Below are 14,946 nucleotides of genomic sequence, written 5' to 3'. Positions count from 1 at the left end.
TGACTTTATTTCTTACATCCTTCGCATACATGAGGATTTAAAATCTTTATATTATGTCCCTGTCTAAATGTGCAATGTGCAATTTATAGTAATTTGTAATAAACAGCATGCCCAATAGGACAGTCAGCATAGCATAGAAATATAATTCTATCTGCCTGAATTAATCAATTTGATGGGCTGGTGGAAGAAACTGTCCCCAGAGCCCATTGGTCCTGGCTTTTATGTGGTACTGTAGCGGTGTGCTACACACAGCGCTGGAATAACGACACGCAGACGGTGAGTTGCAGTTGCGTAAAAGATTTATTCAAACTTCGCGACCTCGCTTTTAAGCCTTCCTGTTTCTGTCCTCCCCGGGCGGGAATGCTGTAGTCACAGTCCTTTCCCACGGTTTGAGTCAGTCCACTGTGAAAACCTCCTCTTTCCCCCCAATGTCCAGCACGAACGTGGACCTGCTGTTCCTGATCACCTTAAACAGCCCCTAGTAGGGCCACTGTCGTGGTGCCCGATGTCCGCCCCGTCGTACAAAAACAAACTTACCGTGCTGCAGGTCTTTGGGTACGCAGGTCGGGCTCTGTCCATGCTGTGAAGTGGGTATGGGGGCCAGGTTACCGAACCTCTCACATAGTCTGTCCAGGACTGCTGTGGGTTCTTCTTCTTGCCCCCTTGGGGCTCGTATGAACTCTCCTGGGACGACCAGGGGTGTGCTGTACACCAACTCGGCCGACGAGGCATGCAGATCCTCTTTGGGCGCCGTGTGGAATTCGAGCAGGACCCAGGGAAGCTCGTCCACCCAGTTAGGCCCTTTCAGGCGGGCCCTGAGAGCCGACTTCAGGTGACGGTGGAAACGCTCCACTAGTCCGTTTGATTGTGGGTGGTAGGCAGTTGTGCGGTGTAGCTGTGTTCCCAAAAGGCTGGCCACAGCCAACCACAGGCTGGAGGTGAACTGGGCGCCTCTGTCGGAGGTAATGTGGGCCGGTACACCAAAGCGAGATACCCAGGTGGCAATCAGTGCTCGGGCGCAGGATTCGGAGGTGGTGTCGGTGAGCGGGATCGCCTCTGGCCATCTGGTGAACCGGTCCACGATAGTCAGGAGGTGCCGCGCTCTGCGCGACACTGGCAGGGGGCCCACGATATCCACATGAATGTGGTCGAGATGCCGGTGGGTGGGGTGGAACTGCTGCGGCAGGGCTTTGGTGTGCCACTGCACCTTGACTGTTTGGCAGTGCATGCACGTTCTGGCCCATTCACTGACCTGCTTGCGGAGTCCGTGCCAAACGAACCTGTTGGAGACCATCTGGATAGTTGTCCTGATGGAGGGGTGCGCTAAGTTGGGAATGGAGTCGAAAACCCGTCGTCCCCAGGCTGCTGGGACAATAGGACATGGTTGGCCGGTAGCTACGTCACACAGTAGGGTCCTCTCAGCTGGGCCTACAGAGACTGCAAACAGGAGATTGCAGTTCTGTATCTAGGGATCTCATCGTCTGCCTGCTGCGCCTCCGCCAGTGCTGCATAGTCCACCCCCTGGGACAGGGCCTGGACAGCTGGTCTAGATAGTGCGTCTGCCATGACGTTGTCCTTTCCCAAGACATGCCGGATGTCCGTCGTGTATTTGGAGATGTAGGACAGATGTCGCTGCTGTCGGGACGACCAGGGATCGGATGCCTTCGTGAACGCAAAGCTAAACAGTTTGTGGTCTGTGAATGCGGTGAAGGGCCTACCTTCTAAGAAGTACCTGAAATGCTGGATTGCCAGGTATAGTGACAACAGCTCCCGGTCGAAAGCACTGTATTTGAGTTCGGGTGGTCGTAGGTGTTTGCTGAAGAATGCCAGGGGTTGCCAACGACCCTCGATGAGTTGTTCCAGCACTCCACCGACTGCTGTGTTGGATGCGTCCACTGTGAGGGCAATAGGGACATCTGTTCTGGGGTGCACTAGCATTGCGGCATTTGCCAAGGTTTCTTTGGTTTTAACGAAAGCGGCTGTGGCCTCTTCGTCCCAGGTAATGTCCTTGCCCTTACCCGACATCAGGGTGAACAGGGGGTGCATGATTCGGGCTGCTGAGGGGAGGAAGCGGTGGTAGAAATTCACCATACCCACGAATTCCTGCAGGCCTTTGAGTGTGTTGGGTCAGGGGAAGTGATGGACCGCGTCTACCTTGACGGGCAGAGGGGTTGCCCTGCCTTTAGTAATCCTGTGGCCCAGGAAGTCGATGGTGTCGAGTCCGAACTGGCATTTGGCCGGGTTGATTGTTAGGCCGTATTCACTCATTCAGGCGTAGAGTTGATGGAGGTGGGACAGATGCTCTTGACGACTACTGCTGGCTATGAGGATGTCGTCCAAATAGATGAATGCAAAGTCCAGATCATGTCCCACTGCGTCCATAAGCACTCTTTAGGCCAAACGGCATTCGGAGGAATTCGAAAAGACGGAACGGAGTGATGAGTGCTGTTTTGGGGATGTCATCCGGATGCATCGGGATTTGATGGTATCCCCGGACGAGGTCTACCTTGGAAAAGATCCTTGCGCCGTGCAGGTTTGCTGCAAAGTCCTGAATGTGCGGCACAGGGTAGCGGTCCGGTGTTGTAGCCTCGTTCAGTCTGCGGTAGTTGCCGCATGGTCTCCAGCCCCCTGTTGCTTTGGGCACCATGTGCAGGGGGGAGGCCCATGGGCTGTCGGACCACCGTATGATCCCCAATTGCTCCATCCTCTTGAACTCCTCCTTCGCCAGTCGGAGCTTGTCCAGGGGAAGCCTTCGAGCACGGCCGTGGAGGGGTGGTCCTTGTGTCAGGATGTGGTGTTGGTCTCCGTGTCTGGGCATGGCTGCCGTGAACTGCAGTGCCAGAACTGATGGGAAGTCCGCCAGGACTCTGGTGAATTTGTTGTCGGACCGCGTGATGGAGTCCAGGTGTGGGGCTGGCAACTTGGCTTCACCCAGGGAGGACGTTTGAAAAGTCTTGGCATGGACCAGTCTCTTCCTTTGCAGGTCGACCAGCAGGCTGTGAGCTCGCAAAAAATCCGCACCCAGAAGTGGTTGGGCCACGGCGGCCAGTGTGAAGTCCCACATGAACTGGCTGGAGCCGAACTGCAGCCGCACCGTACGGGTGCTGTAGGTCCTTACTGTGCTGCCATTTGTGGCCCTCAGGCTGGGTCCCGGTTCACTGTTGTGTGTGTCGTAACTCGTCAGAGGTAAGATGCTGATCTTAGCTCCGGTGTCGACCAAAAAGCGGCATCCCGACTGTTTGTCCTAGCTTTGAATGCTGTGTATTTGCCATCCTCCGGGGGCGACTGTATGAACTCCTCAACCTGGGTGGCTGTCTCCTGGTCGAGGGAGCTCACCACGTAGTAGTAACGTGTGGAATCCGAGGTTATCTGCCGAAAGTGGAATTGGGCTTCTGCTTGTTGGAACCATAGGTGAGGTCGCAGCATCCAGAAACTTGGCAGTTTTAACGAAACTGCATGAACAGATGCGGCGTCGTTCATCTTCGCTCCAAGTGTCGTTTGGGCTGTCGGGGTCACCAATTGTAGCGGTGTGCTACACACAGCGTTGGAGTAACGACACGCAGACGGTGAGTTGCAGTTGCGTAAAAGATTTATTCAAACTTCGCGACCTTGCTTTTAAGCCTTCCCGTTTCTGCCCTCCCTGGGCAGGAATGCTGTAGTGCCTGGGCAGGAATGTTCACAGTCCCTTCCCGCGTGCAGGCTTTTCCCCTTGCTGGTGAAGAAGGCCTGGCGCCCTTTTTGGGGCTGGCCTCTCTGCCAGCGTGCGCCATTTTGTGAGCCGGTTCGAGTGCGCTGGAAAGTGGGTCACCACAGTACCATTTCCCAGATGGGAGCAGCTGGAACAGTTTGCGTTTAGGGTGACTTGGGTCCCTAATGATCCTTCGGGATCTTTTTATGCACCTGTCTCAGTAAATGTCCTGAATAGTGGGAAGTTCACATCTACAGATGCGCTGTAAGTACAGTTCCAATACCAGGCAATGAGACAGCCAGTCAGGATGCTCTCAATTGTGCCCCTGTAGAAAGTCCTTAGGACTTGGTGACCCATACCAAACTTCTTCAACCGTTTGAGGTGAAAGAGGCGCTGTTGTGCTTTTTTCACACAGCCAGTATGTACAGACCACATGAGATATTCAGAGATGTGTATGCCGAGGAACTTAAAACTGTTCACCCTCTCAACATCAGATCCATTGATGATAATAGATGTGAGCCTGTCTCTATTCATCACGTAGTCCACAACCAGCTCCCTTGTTTTTGCAATATTGAAGGAGAGGTTGTTTTCTTGATGCAACTGTGTCAGGGTGATGACTTCTTCTCTGTAGACTGCCTCATTATTATTTGAGATAAGGCCAAATAATGTAGTATCGTCAGCAAATTTGATTAGCAGTTTGGAGCTGTGGGTGGCAACACAGTCAGGGGTATACAGGAAGTAAATAAGGGGGCTTAGGACACAGCCATGAGGGGCTCCTACGTTAAGGGTCAGAGGGGCTGAGGTGAGTGATCCCACTCTTACCACATGCTAGCAATCTAACAGGAAATTCAGCAACAGGCAAGGTGAAGGCCAGGGTCATGATGTACATGTGACAATGAAGCAGATCTTTATTTATTTATCTGTCATATGAGCATACAAGAAAGATGGCATTATTGGGGGTTGCTTGATAGCCAGCATAGCCTGTTATAAGGCATGTTTCTCTGTCCCCCTCCTTGCTCACTTTTCCTGTACTTATGTCTGCTGAATGAACTGATAGTTGCTATTAGATACTTAATCTATTGAAAATTATTTGACCGCATTGTACTGTAAATCAATCGGCGGTCATTGTTTTCTGTTCTGCGAATTTCAGATAAACTTCTGTGGTTCCTTTATAACCTGACTATGTATTCTAGTTATTATAGCTTTGTTAAAGTACTTCACAGTTGAAACTGTATGATGCTGTTACGTACCCCGTAACTGGGTGTCTTACCAGCAAAGATAGAAGTGTCCGTTGGAGTCTGGTGATGCTAGTTTCAACCGTATTTATTTGTAAAAATATACAAAACAATATCAATGCAAATATACAGATAATATACGTTAGCAATACTAAACCTAAAAGTGCGGGTATAATAATAATCAATAATAAAACAAGCTCTATCGTTGTCTAGGGGATAATGAATTGTCAGATGGAAATATAAAGTTCAGTTCAGTTCATGCAGGCTGCGGTAGTTGTTGGTTGATGTGTTGCAATTGTTGGAGAGAGAGAGAGATGAGAGAAAGAGAGCGCGCAAACAGTAACAGCTATGGTCTTTGCCAACCTTCCTTTACGATTTCGATCCATCGATGTGTCATTGTTGTGGCCATTCAAGTGTGATCCCTCCGTCCTTTAGCTAGACCGTTCTTCCGTGGTGGACTCGTCACCCAGGCAAGGGTGGACACACACACAAGCCCCCACCGGTCTCGCTATAAACACGGTTAAAATTTACCGACCCTTTGTTCGGTCTCCGATGTCCCACACTGTCTCGTGGGTTTCTGCTGCTCACTAGCGTTTCTCCTGGTGCGTCTGAGGGGTGTCACCCCAGACCTCAATTTTATCCCCACTCACGGGGTCTCAGGTATCAATCAGGTTTGAATGACTTAACCCATCAAACCAGCCCACTCTGGCTGTCCCCTGAGGGATTTCAATGAATAGAACAGTACCAAGTAAACAATCCTTCTCCAAAAGACAATAGCAGTAAATCTCCTCTTTCGTCAGTAGGAGACGTTCCACCCTGTGCACCTCCCAGCTGTGTGTCTCTCTCTCATTCTCTTTCATGAGCTGTTATCAATAACAACTGCCCTGGCAGATTTCCTTTTGTCTCTCTTACTTCCTTGTTAGCAGCATCGAAATAGTAGCAATTTGTGATTCTCCAAAAAAGGCGGGCATGGGCCACTCTGCATCCTTCTGCCCATCAGCGTTGTTCATCCTTCGTAACAATGCAAAGTTAGTAAGGCCTAAAGTAATACAACATTCATTAACATATCTGACAGAACAATTGTATATAGAAAGAGGTTTATTGTTAATATGAAACCATGTGATTAGAACTGTTTCCTTTTGGGGACCATAAAACCATAACATATAGGACCAGAATTAGGACATTTGGCCCATTGAGTCTTCGCCACCATTTCATCATGGCTAATGTATTTTTTCTCTCAGCCTCAATGTTGTGCCTTCCCACCGCTGTATTTCTTCATGCCCTGACCAATAAAGAATTTATTGGTCAGGTTGCCAACAACAATGATATCCACAGATTTACTACTCTCTTGCTAAAGAAATTCTTTCTCATTTCCTTTCCCCTCTATTCAGAGGCTGTGTCGTCTGGTCTTAGACACTTCCATCAGAGGAAACATCCTCTCCACATCCACTCTATCAAGGTCTTTCACCATTCAATAGTTTTCAACTAGGTCGCCCCTCATTCTTCTGAATTCCAGTGAATGCAGGCCCAGAGTCAACCATCACATGCTCTTTATATGACAAGCCACTCAATCCTGGAATCATTTTCGGGAACTGCCTTTGAATGCTCTCCAGTTTCAGCACATCCTTTCTAAGATAAAGGGCCCAAAACTGCTCACAGTACTCCAGGTGAGGCCTCACCAGTTTTTTTTATAAAGCCTCAACATTACATGCTTGCTTTTATATTCTAATCCTCTTGAAATGAATGCTAACATTGCATTTGCCTTCCTCACCACAAATTCAACCTCCAAAATAACCCTTAAGGAATCCTGCACAAGGATCCCCAAATCCCTTTGTGCCTCAGGTTTTGTATTTCCTCTGCATGTGATAGAGTCGACCCTTTCATTTCCTCTATCAAAGTGTATGACCATACACTTCCTGTCACTGTATTCCTTCTGCCATTCCTTTGCCCATTCTCCTAATCTCCCTGTACTTCTGTAGCCTTCCTATTTCCTCAAAACTACCTGCCCTCCACCTATCTTCGTATTGTCTGCAAACTTTGAAACACGGTACATTTGCAATCTTCACACACAGTTCCCATAGCCTGCAAACATAGGAATCTATTTGAAATAAAGTTGTCCAAACATACTGCAGAATGCACTCCTTCACTTTCTACTGAAGAAGAAGGTGCAGGATATCAAATGCCTCAGGAACTTGCCGGAGGGAGACAGCTCTGCTTTTATACTGTAACTTCTCCTGTGGAGGCATTGTTAGAAGGACCAGTGACAAGGCTGTGGAAAGGTCCATGAGAGTCTCATCTGTCTCAGCAGGGGCAAGAGAAACATGAAAATTAAGAGCAGGAGTAGCCCATTTGGGCCTTTGAGCCTGTTCAGTGCTTCAATAAAATCATGGCTGAATATCTCTCTCAATATTATAATACTGCTTTCTCTTCATTCCCTTTAATGCCATTTTATTCAAAATAATTATCTTCTTAAATAAGGTTCATCACTTTCTGACTGAAGAAATTTCACCTTTAAATTTTAGTTCAAAATGTCTTATTCTCAAACCTGAGATGGTCACCCTCATTCAGTATACAGCATTCTGCCAGAGGAAATCAGGTGAAGCTTTGTGGCACTTCCTCTATGACAAATATATCTTATGTAGATAAGGAGGGCAAAACAGCATTGAATATTGCAGGTGTGATCTCACCAGGATCCTCTATAATTGTAGTAAGACATTATTTGCTCCTCTGCTCAAAATCTTTTGCCAACATGGTATTAGCATTTTAATTGATTGCCGCAAATTTGATTTCAATTACCAGTGTACAAGAACACTGAAGTGTCTTTGTACATTGACAATTCCCCATCTAACGCGCAGGATAAATTATAGGCCAGCATTCTGCATTTCATACCAAAATGATGGATAACTCAGGAATCTGTGCGTGCAAACTTGTCCTCTAGCAAGATGGTAGTTAAGCATTTATTTACAGTATCTCATGTATTTATCATTCAGTTCTTCACCCTCCAACCCCAGCAAGCACTTTCCATTCCCCCAAAATGAAGTCTTACACCATTTTCTATAGATAGCATATTAACAAGATGTTAGTCCTTAAGAGGGAAACTTCTGTACTTCAAGTAAACTGTGAGTAGGTCTGAAGTGTTAGTAATGGATAGAAATGTTTTTGCCAGTTTCCCATCTGCTTTTCACTTCAGCAGCAAGTATGTCCCAACAGATTTTTGAAATCTAACTTCCATATCCCTATGCCATCAATTAGAAAAGAAAATCTTTACGTAAGTTGAATTGCACTGCCTCTAATCTATTCTACAGATATCGATAACATGTACTTCAAAGATAGAATGCGTTGTGCTGATGTAATTGTTTAGTGCATTTACTCAATCAACTGAGGATGAATTTTTGAGTAATTCAGTTTGATCCACTGGCAAATCTATTATAGATTAGCATTAAAAATCATCAATAGCTTTTCTATAAAATTTTACCTTTTCATTAATGGGTCAGTCAAATTCAGAGATATTTTATTGATGAATGGAAGTTACAGGATCAAGTATTAAACATACCGTACATGGATTTCTACAATACAGATAGGAATTTTGCAGTTATATCTCCAAATTAACACATACAACATGCTGGAGAAACCCAGGTGGTCTGACAATTCAAAATTGAATTAACTGTCAACGTTTTGGACCAAGGACCCTTATCAGGACTGGAAAGAAGAGGAAGAAGCCAGAGTAAGAAAGTGGGGGAGTGGAAAGAGTACAAGTTAGAAGGTCATAGGTGAAGCCAGGTGAGGGGGAAGGAAGGTGGGGTGGGAAGGGTGATGAAGTAAGAAGCTGAGAGGTGATAGGTGGAATAAGCTGAAGAAAAAGGAATCTGATAGGAGAGGAAAGTAGACCTTTGAAAAAAGGGAAGGAGAAGGGGCACCATAAGACCATAACACAAAGGTGCAGAAGTCGGCCATTCAGCCCATCAAGTCTGCTCCGCCATTTTATCTTGAGCTGATCCATTCTCGCATTTAGTCCCACTCTCCGCCTTTTCACCATAACCTTTGATGCCCTGGCTACACAGATACCTATCAATCTCTGCCTTAAATACACCCAATGACTTGACCTCCACTGCCACCCGTGACAACAAATTCCACAGATTCACCACCCTCTGGCTAAAAACATTTCTTCGCAACTCTGTTCTGAATGGGTGCCCTTCAAACCTTAAGTCATGCCCTCTTGTATTAGACTCCCCCACCATGTCAAACAACTTTGCCACATACACTCTGTCCATGCCTTTCAACATTTGAAATGTTTCTATGCGTTCCCCCCTCATTCTTCTAAACTCCAAGGAGTACAGTCCAAGATCAGTCAAACGTTCCTCATATGTAAACCCTCTCATTCCTGGAATTATTCTAGTGAAACTTCTCTGAACCCTCTCCAATGTCAGCACATCCTTTCTTAAATAAGGAGCCCAAAACTGTGCACAGTACTCCAAGTGAGGTCTTACTAGTGACTTATCGAGCCACAACATCACATCCCTGCTCCTATACTGTATTCCTCTAGAAATGAATGCCAACATTGCATTCGCCTTCTTCACCACCGACTCAACCTGGAGGTTAACCTTAAGGGTATCCTGCACGAGGACTCCCAAGTCCTGTTGCATCTCAGAACTTTGAATTCTCTCCCCATTTAAATAATAGTCTGCCCATTTATTTTCTTTTCCAGAACATCAGAAATGTCCTTCTTCTTCAAAGAATAGTGTTTCCCTTCCTCCAGCCTCACACACATCTCCTCCATTTCCCAGATGGGAGGAAGTGATAGGCAGTTGAGGAGAAGGGAAGAGATAAAATGGGAGCCAGAGTGGGGACTGGAAGTAGAGGGGAGGGGAAAATTTAACAGAATTTAGAGAAGTAATTTCTCATGCTATTTGGCATAAATTAATGGTTCCTCGGTAGAGATCGTAAAGAGAACCAAATTTCTTGGTGTTCACCTGACAGAGAATCTCACCTGGTCCCTCAACACCAGCTCCATAGCAAAGAAAGCCCAGCAGCGTCTCTACTTTCTGCGAAGGCTGAGCAAAGTCCATCTCCCACCCCCCCATCCTCATCACATTCTACAGGGGTTGTATTGAGAGCGTCCTGAGCAGCTGCATCACTGCCTGGTTCGGAAATGGCACCATCTCGGATCGCAAGACCCTGCAGCGGATAGTGAGGTCAGCTGAGAAGATCATCGAGGTCTCTCTTCCAGCCATCACGGATATTTACACTACACGCTGCATCCGCAAAGGAAACAGCATTATGAAGTACCCATGCACACCTCATACAATCTCTTCTCCCTCCTGCTGTCTGGGAAAAGGCTCCGAAGCATTCGGGCTGTCACAATCAGACTATGTAACAGTTCCTTCCCCCAAGCTATCAGACTCCTCAATGCCTGAAGCCTGGACTGACACCTTGCCCTAATGTCCTGTTTATTATTTATTGTAAATGCTTGCACTTTTTTTGTGCACTTTATGCAGTCCTGGGTAGGTCTGTAGTTTAGTGTAGCTTTCTCTGTGTTGTTTTTTTTTATTACCTAGTTCAGTCTAGTTTTTTGTACTGTGTCATGTAACACCATGGTCCTGAAAAATGTTGTCTCATTTTTACTATGTACTGTACCAGCAGTTATGGTCGAAATGACAATAAAAGTGACTTGACTTGGTTGGAGGCTACCCAGAATATGAGGTTTTTTTCCTCCAATAGGGAGTGTCCTTATCAAGGCTGAAGAAGAGGCATGGACTGACATGTTGGAATGGGACTATAGATGGGCATCAGAATTGTTGGACACTGGGCAATCCTCTTTTTTGTGCTTGGAGCAAGGAGCTTGATTCAAAGCAATATTCAAATCAACATCAGATTCATCAATATAGAAGTCCTGTATCGGAGCACCAGATAGAGTAGTTAACACCGACAGATTTGCAGGTAAAATGTTGCCTCCTCTGAAAGGAATCTTTGGGACCCTGACTGTAGATGAGGAAGAGATAGATGGGCAGTTGTAGCACTTTCTCTGCTTTTAGGGATAAGTGCCGAGAGGGAGATTAGCAGGGAGGGCCAAGGGAAACACAGAAGGAGAAATCCCTGTGGAAAGTGGAGATTCATGGGGAGTTAAAGATATGTTTGGTAGTATGATCCCTTTGAAGATGGTGGAAGTTGTGAAAAATGATTTGCTTCATGCAGAGACTCAAGGGGTGGAAGCTGCGGACAAGAGAAACGCTATCCATTTTAAGGTGGTGGGAAGATAGGGTGAGGGTGGATGTCTAGGAAATGGAGGAGATGTGTGCGAGGCTGGAGGAAGGGAAACACCATTCTTTGAAGAAGGACATTTCTGATGTTCTGGAAAAGAAAGCCCCATCCTTGGAATAGATGCGGCAGAGACAAAGGAACTGAGACCAAAGGAATGACCTTTTTACAGGTGACAGAGTGGGAAGAGGTATAGTCAAAGTAGCCATGGGAGATTTATGAAAGATTTGTGTCTTTTTTCTGTTCTTTGCAATTCTGAACCTCTTTGCAAAAATGAGTGCATCAACAGTCAAAATCCTTTGAGCTAAATATTTGGAGAGACCTCAAAGCTCCAGTACTCAGATTGTGGTCAATTTGACCTCTGGAGGTGTCTGCATGCCAGTTGCACATTCTCCTTGTGATGTGTATATTTCCTTAGGGCGCTCTAGTTTCCTCCCACATGCCAAAGCCATGATGATTAATAACTTCTTTCTTCTGAGTTGCTGTTTGAAGATGGTGGCTTGAGAATTGATGGTAGTGGGGTGATATGTTGTGAGGAGGGCTTTTGGAATGGGAGGAGGTGATGGGGATGTGAGGGAAAAATCGGTCACAGTAGCTGCTCATCCTGGTTTTGGTTAACTGAAGGGCCAATTACAATGTTGGAAGTATCTGAAACTAATATTCAGTGAGAAAGCCTGAAGAGTTACAAATATATGCAGGTCCTCCAGTTTATCCCAAGATTCTAGTCCTGTGAACAGTTCATAGCTCAGACTGAATTGAATTGAATGATATTTATTGTCATTATACATAGGTACAATGAAACTCTGTTTGGCTTCCTCTCAGGCAATCAAACAAAGCAGTAGATAAAAACAAGACAGTAATAGAAAAACAGTATTAAATAGATAAGTAGCAGAAAATAAGTTGCAGCAGCAACACAATATCAGAGTATTGCACAAAGTGCCGTTAGTGCAAGTATTCGAGTTCTTGTGTGTGCTCACAGTTTCAGTCATTGTTCTGTGGGAGTGGTGTGATGGAGGCCACAGCTCTGGGGTAGAAGCTGTTCCGCAGTCTATTTGTTCTGGCTTTTAGTGTCCTGAACCATCTTTTGCTGGACGGCAGCGGGTCAAACAAGGAGTGGCCAGGGTGTGTGGTGTCTCTGGTTATGCTGATTGCGTTCCTCCTGACTCTGCTGGAGTAGATGGTGTCCAGTCCTGGGAGCTCCATCCTGACAATTCGCTGGGCCGCCTTCACCATGTGATGCAGGTCTTGTCGCTCAGCGGCTGTGCAGCTGGCATTCCACACTGTGGCGCTGTTGGTCAGGATGGTTTCAATTGTGCTTCTGTAGAAGTTAAGCAACAGCTTTTATGGGAGTTTGGCCTGTTTCAGCTTTCTGGAGAAGAAGAGTCTTTGTTGTGCCTTTTTTACAAGCAGCGAGGTGTTGGTGGTCCATGTCAGCTGTTTTGACAACATAATTCCAAGGAACTTTAGGTTTTCCACACTTTCCACTACCTCTCCATGTATATGGAGGGGGTGGGGTGTACTCTGTCCTTTGATCTCCTGAAGTCAATGATCATCTCTTTTGTTTTAGAAATGTTAAAGACCAGGTCGTTGTCCTTACACCACTCCGTCAGATGATCCAGCTCGAGCCTGTAGGCTGTTTCATCCTCGTCCGAGATCAGACCAACCACTGTGGTATCATCCACAAATTTAATTATGGAGTTAGAGGTGTAGATGGGGGTGCAGTCATGTGTGAAGAGTGTGTGGAGCTGGGCTCAGCACGCAGCTGAAAGTCTGAAACATAACTACAAACCAAGTTTACATGTGGAACATGGTGCCTGCAGCCTTGCAGCAACTGTCAAATTCAACCCGCCACTTAACCTAAAACTTGATTGTATATACTGTTTATGATTTAATATAGTAGGACTGCAGAGCTCAGAAATATTGGGTCTTATATTTCCTCTGGTTTACAAGCACCTTTGCCTAGCAGTGAACCATGAAGAACTGGGCATTGCCTGAGGAGGTTTCGTTTGAACTTTCTCTAGAAACAATGCGCTGTGGTTCTCATTATTTCAGGAGTCACGGTCTGTTTATTTTAAGAAAGAAATTAATTATTTGATGAACAGTTGATACCTTCCCAATATTCCTGCAAAGAAATAGAAATCATGTTCAGACGGTAGCTAGCTCACCTGATTCACACTTTGAAGAATAGGGACATGAAAGGTTATCACAGGTAGATGAAAGTGTGTCACCAAGATCAGTATTAAATTAGCCATGGTTTTATTAAATGATGGAGTGGATTCAAGGGCTAGGGGCTAGTTCTTCTCTTCTTAACGTATATGTTTTTATGTTTGTAAGGTTGTCATTTCAAAGTCACATTTCAGTGCTTTGAGTTTGAAGTCCAGGCTAACAATCTAATTCAGTACCATGGGAGCACTACACTACACTGCTGAAGTGTTTCAATTCAGACAAGATCAAGGCTCCCTCTGCCCTCTGGGTAGATCCAGGTTCATGTTTGAAAAAGAGCAGGGCTGTTTATAATTACCAATGTCTGGGTCCATAACTAATCTGTATTCAAGTTCCGAAAAGAAAGGAATACTTCATTGTCTTCATCTTTTGCTGTTTGTGGAGCTAATTGTGCAGAATTGACTGCAATTTTTTTATATGTCACGACAGTGACTGGACTCCAAAGGGAATTCTTTGGCTGGAAATCTCTTTTGAATATCTATAGGTTGTGAAAAAGGATATCAGGCACATGTTTGTTTCTTTAAATATGTTATGAATAAACACTAAGTAAAGTGACAATGACATTTTATTAATAAAAATAAAATAAATATTCCTGTTGGGATTCATCTTACTAAAGTCAAGAGTTTAAGTAAAACTCAGTTAACTAATTATACTTCCTCTTTCTATCAAAATTTATTTGGGCTAACATAGTGATTAGTATATCAAAATAAGATTTTGATAACTTGTCATATTTAGCCACATCATATTTTTCCAATCCTCTTATTATATACAAAATACTTGAATCTTTAAAGCCCAATTGAAACCTAGAAATGGTTCATAAAGATTCTTGCAAAAGACCAGAATGTTATTGTGGACTCAGAAACTATACAATGCTTTACCATATAGTACGCATCATTTTCCATTCTATTATTCACTGGTTATGTTCAGTTAGCAAAGAAAGGGCAGCAAGGTAGCAGAGCAGTTAATTTAATGTTATTAAAGTGCCAGCGATCAGGATTTATTTCCATCGCTATCTGTAAGACATTTTTAAATTCTCACTATGACCACATGAACTTCTTCTGGGTTTCCTCTCACACTCCAAAGTCATTTGGGTTAGTAAGCTAATTGGTCACATGGATCTAATTGGGTGGCATGGACTCGTTGAGTCAGTAAAGCTGTGCTGTATCTCTAAATAGATAAACTATCACCCACAGACCAAATCTCCTTTAGTATTAGCTCTTAAATTTCAGAGATTAGTTATTGAGTGTTCGAGTGTTTTTTTTCACGCCTCTGCTGGAAGCATTCACTAAGTGTTAGAACAGTTTTTACAGATTAGGAAGAAAAGAAAGTGCCTGCATCTATATAGCTAATGCAAAGGAGCAACATAGTGTATGCAGTTCTTTAGTTGGGTGTTTTCAGTTGTAAAGTAAAGCAGTACAGCAGTTAATTTGTTACCATTCAGCTCAAAAATAACTGCAGATGTCCATATAGAAAGATGGGGGAATATTGGGCAGTGATAATGTAACAAAAACAAGGTTATTTGAAGAACTCAACAATCAAGCAACA

The 14,946-nt window shown here is 45.0% G+C and overlaps 1 protein-coding gene across 5 annotated transcripts in view; it reads left to right on the top strand.

The window, feature by feature from the left end:
• LOC140713763 (cadherin-12-like) overlaps positions 1-14,946 on the top strand; it is a 421,855-nt gene that overhangs the window by 397,616 nt on the left and 9,293 nt on the right. The gene's annotated exons all lie outside the window — the stretch shown is intronic.

The sequence above is a fragment of the Hemitrygon akajei genome, chromosome 20 (genome assembly GCF_048418815.1).
Source record: "Hemitrygon akajei chromosome 20, sHemAka1.3, whole genome shotgun sequence".
NCBI classification, from domain to species: domain Eukaryota; kingdom Metazoa; phylum Chordata; class Chondrichthyes; order Myliobatiformes; family Dasyatidae; genus Hemitrygon; species Hemitrygon akajei.
The sequence above is the reverse complement of the archived record's forward strand: the minus strand, read 5'-3'. Positions and strand labels throughout refer to the sequence as shown.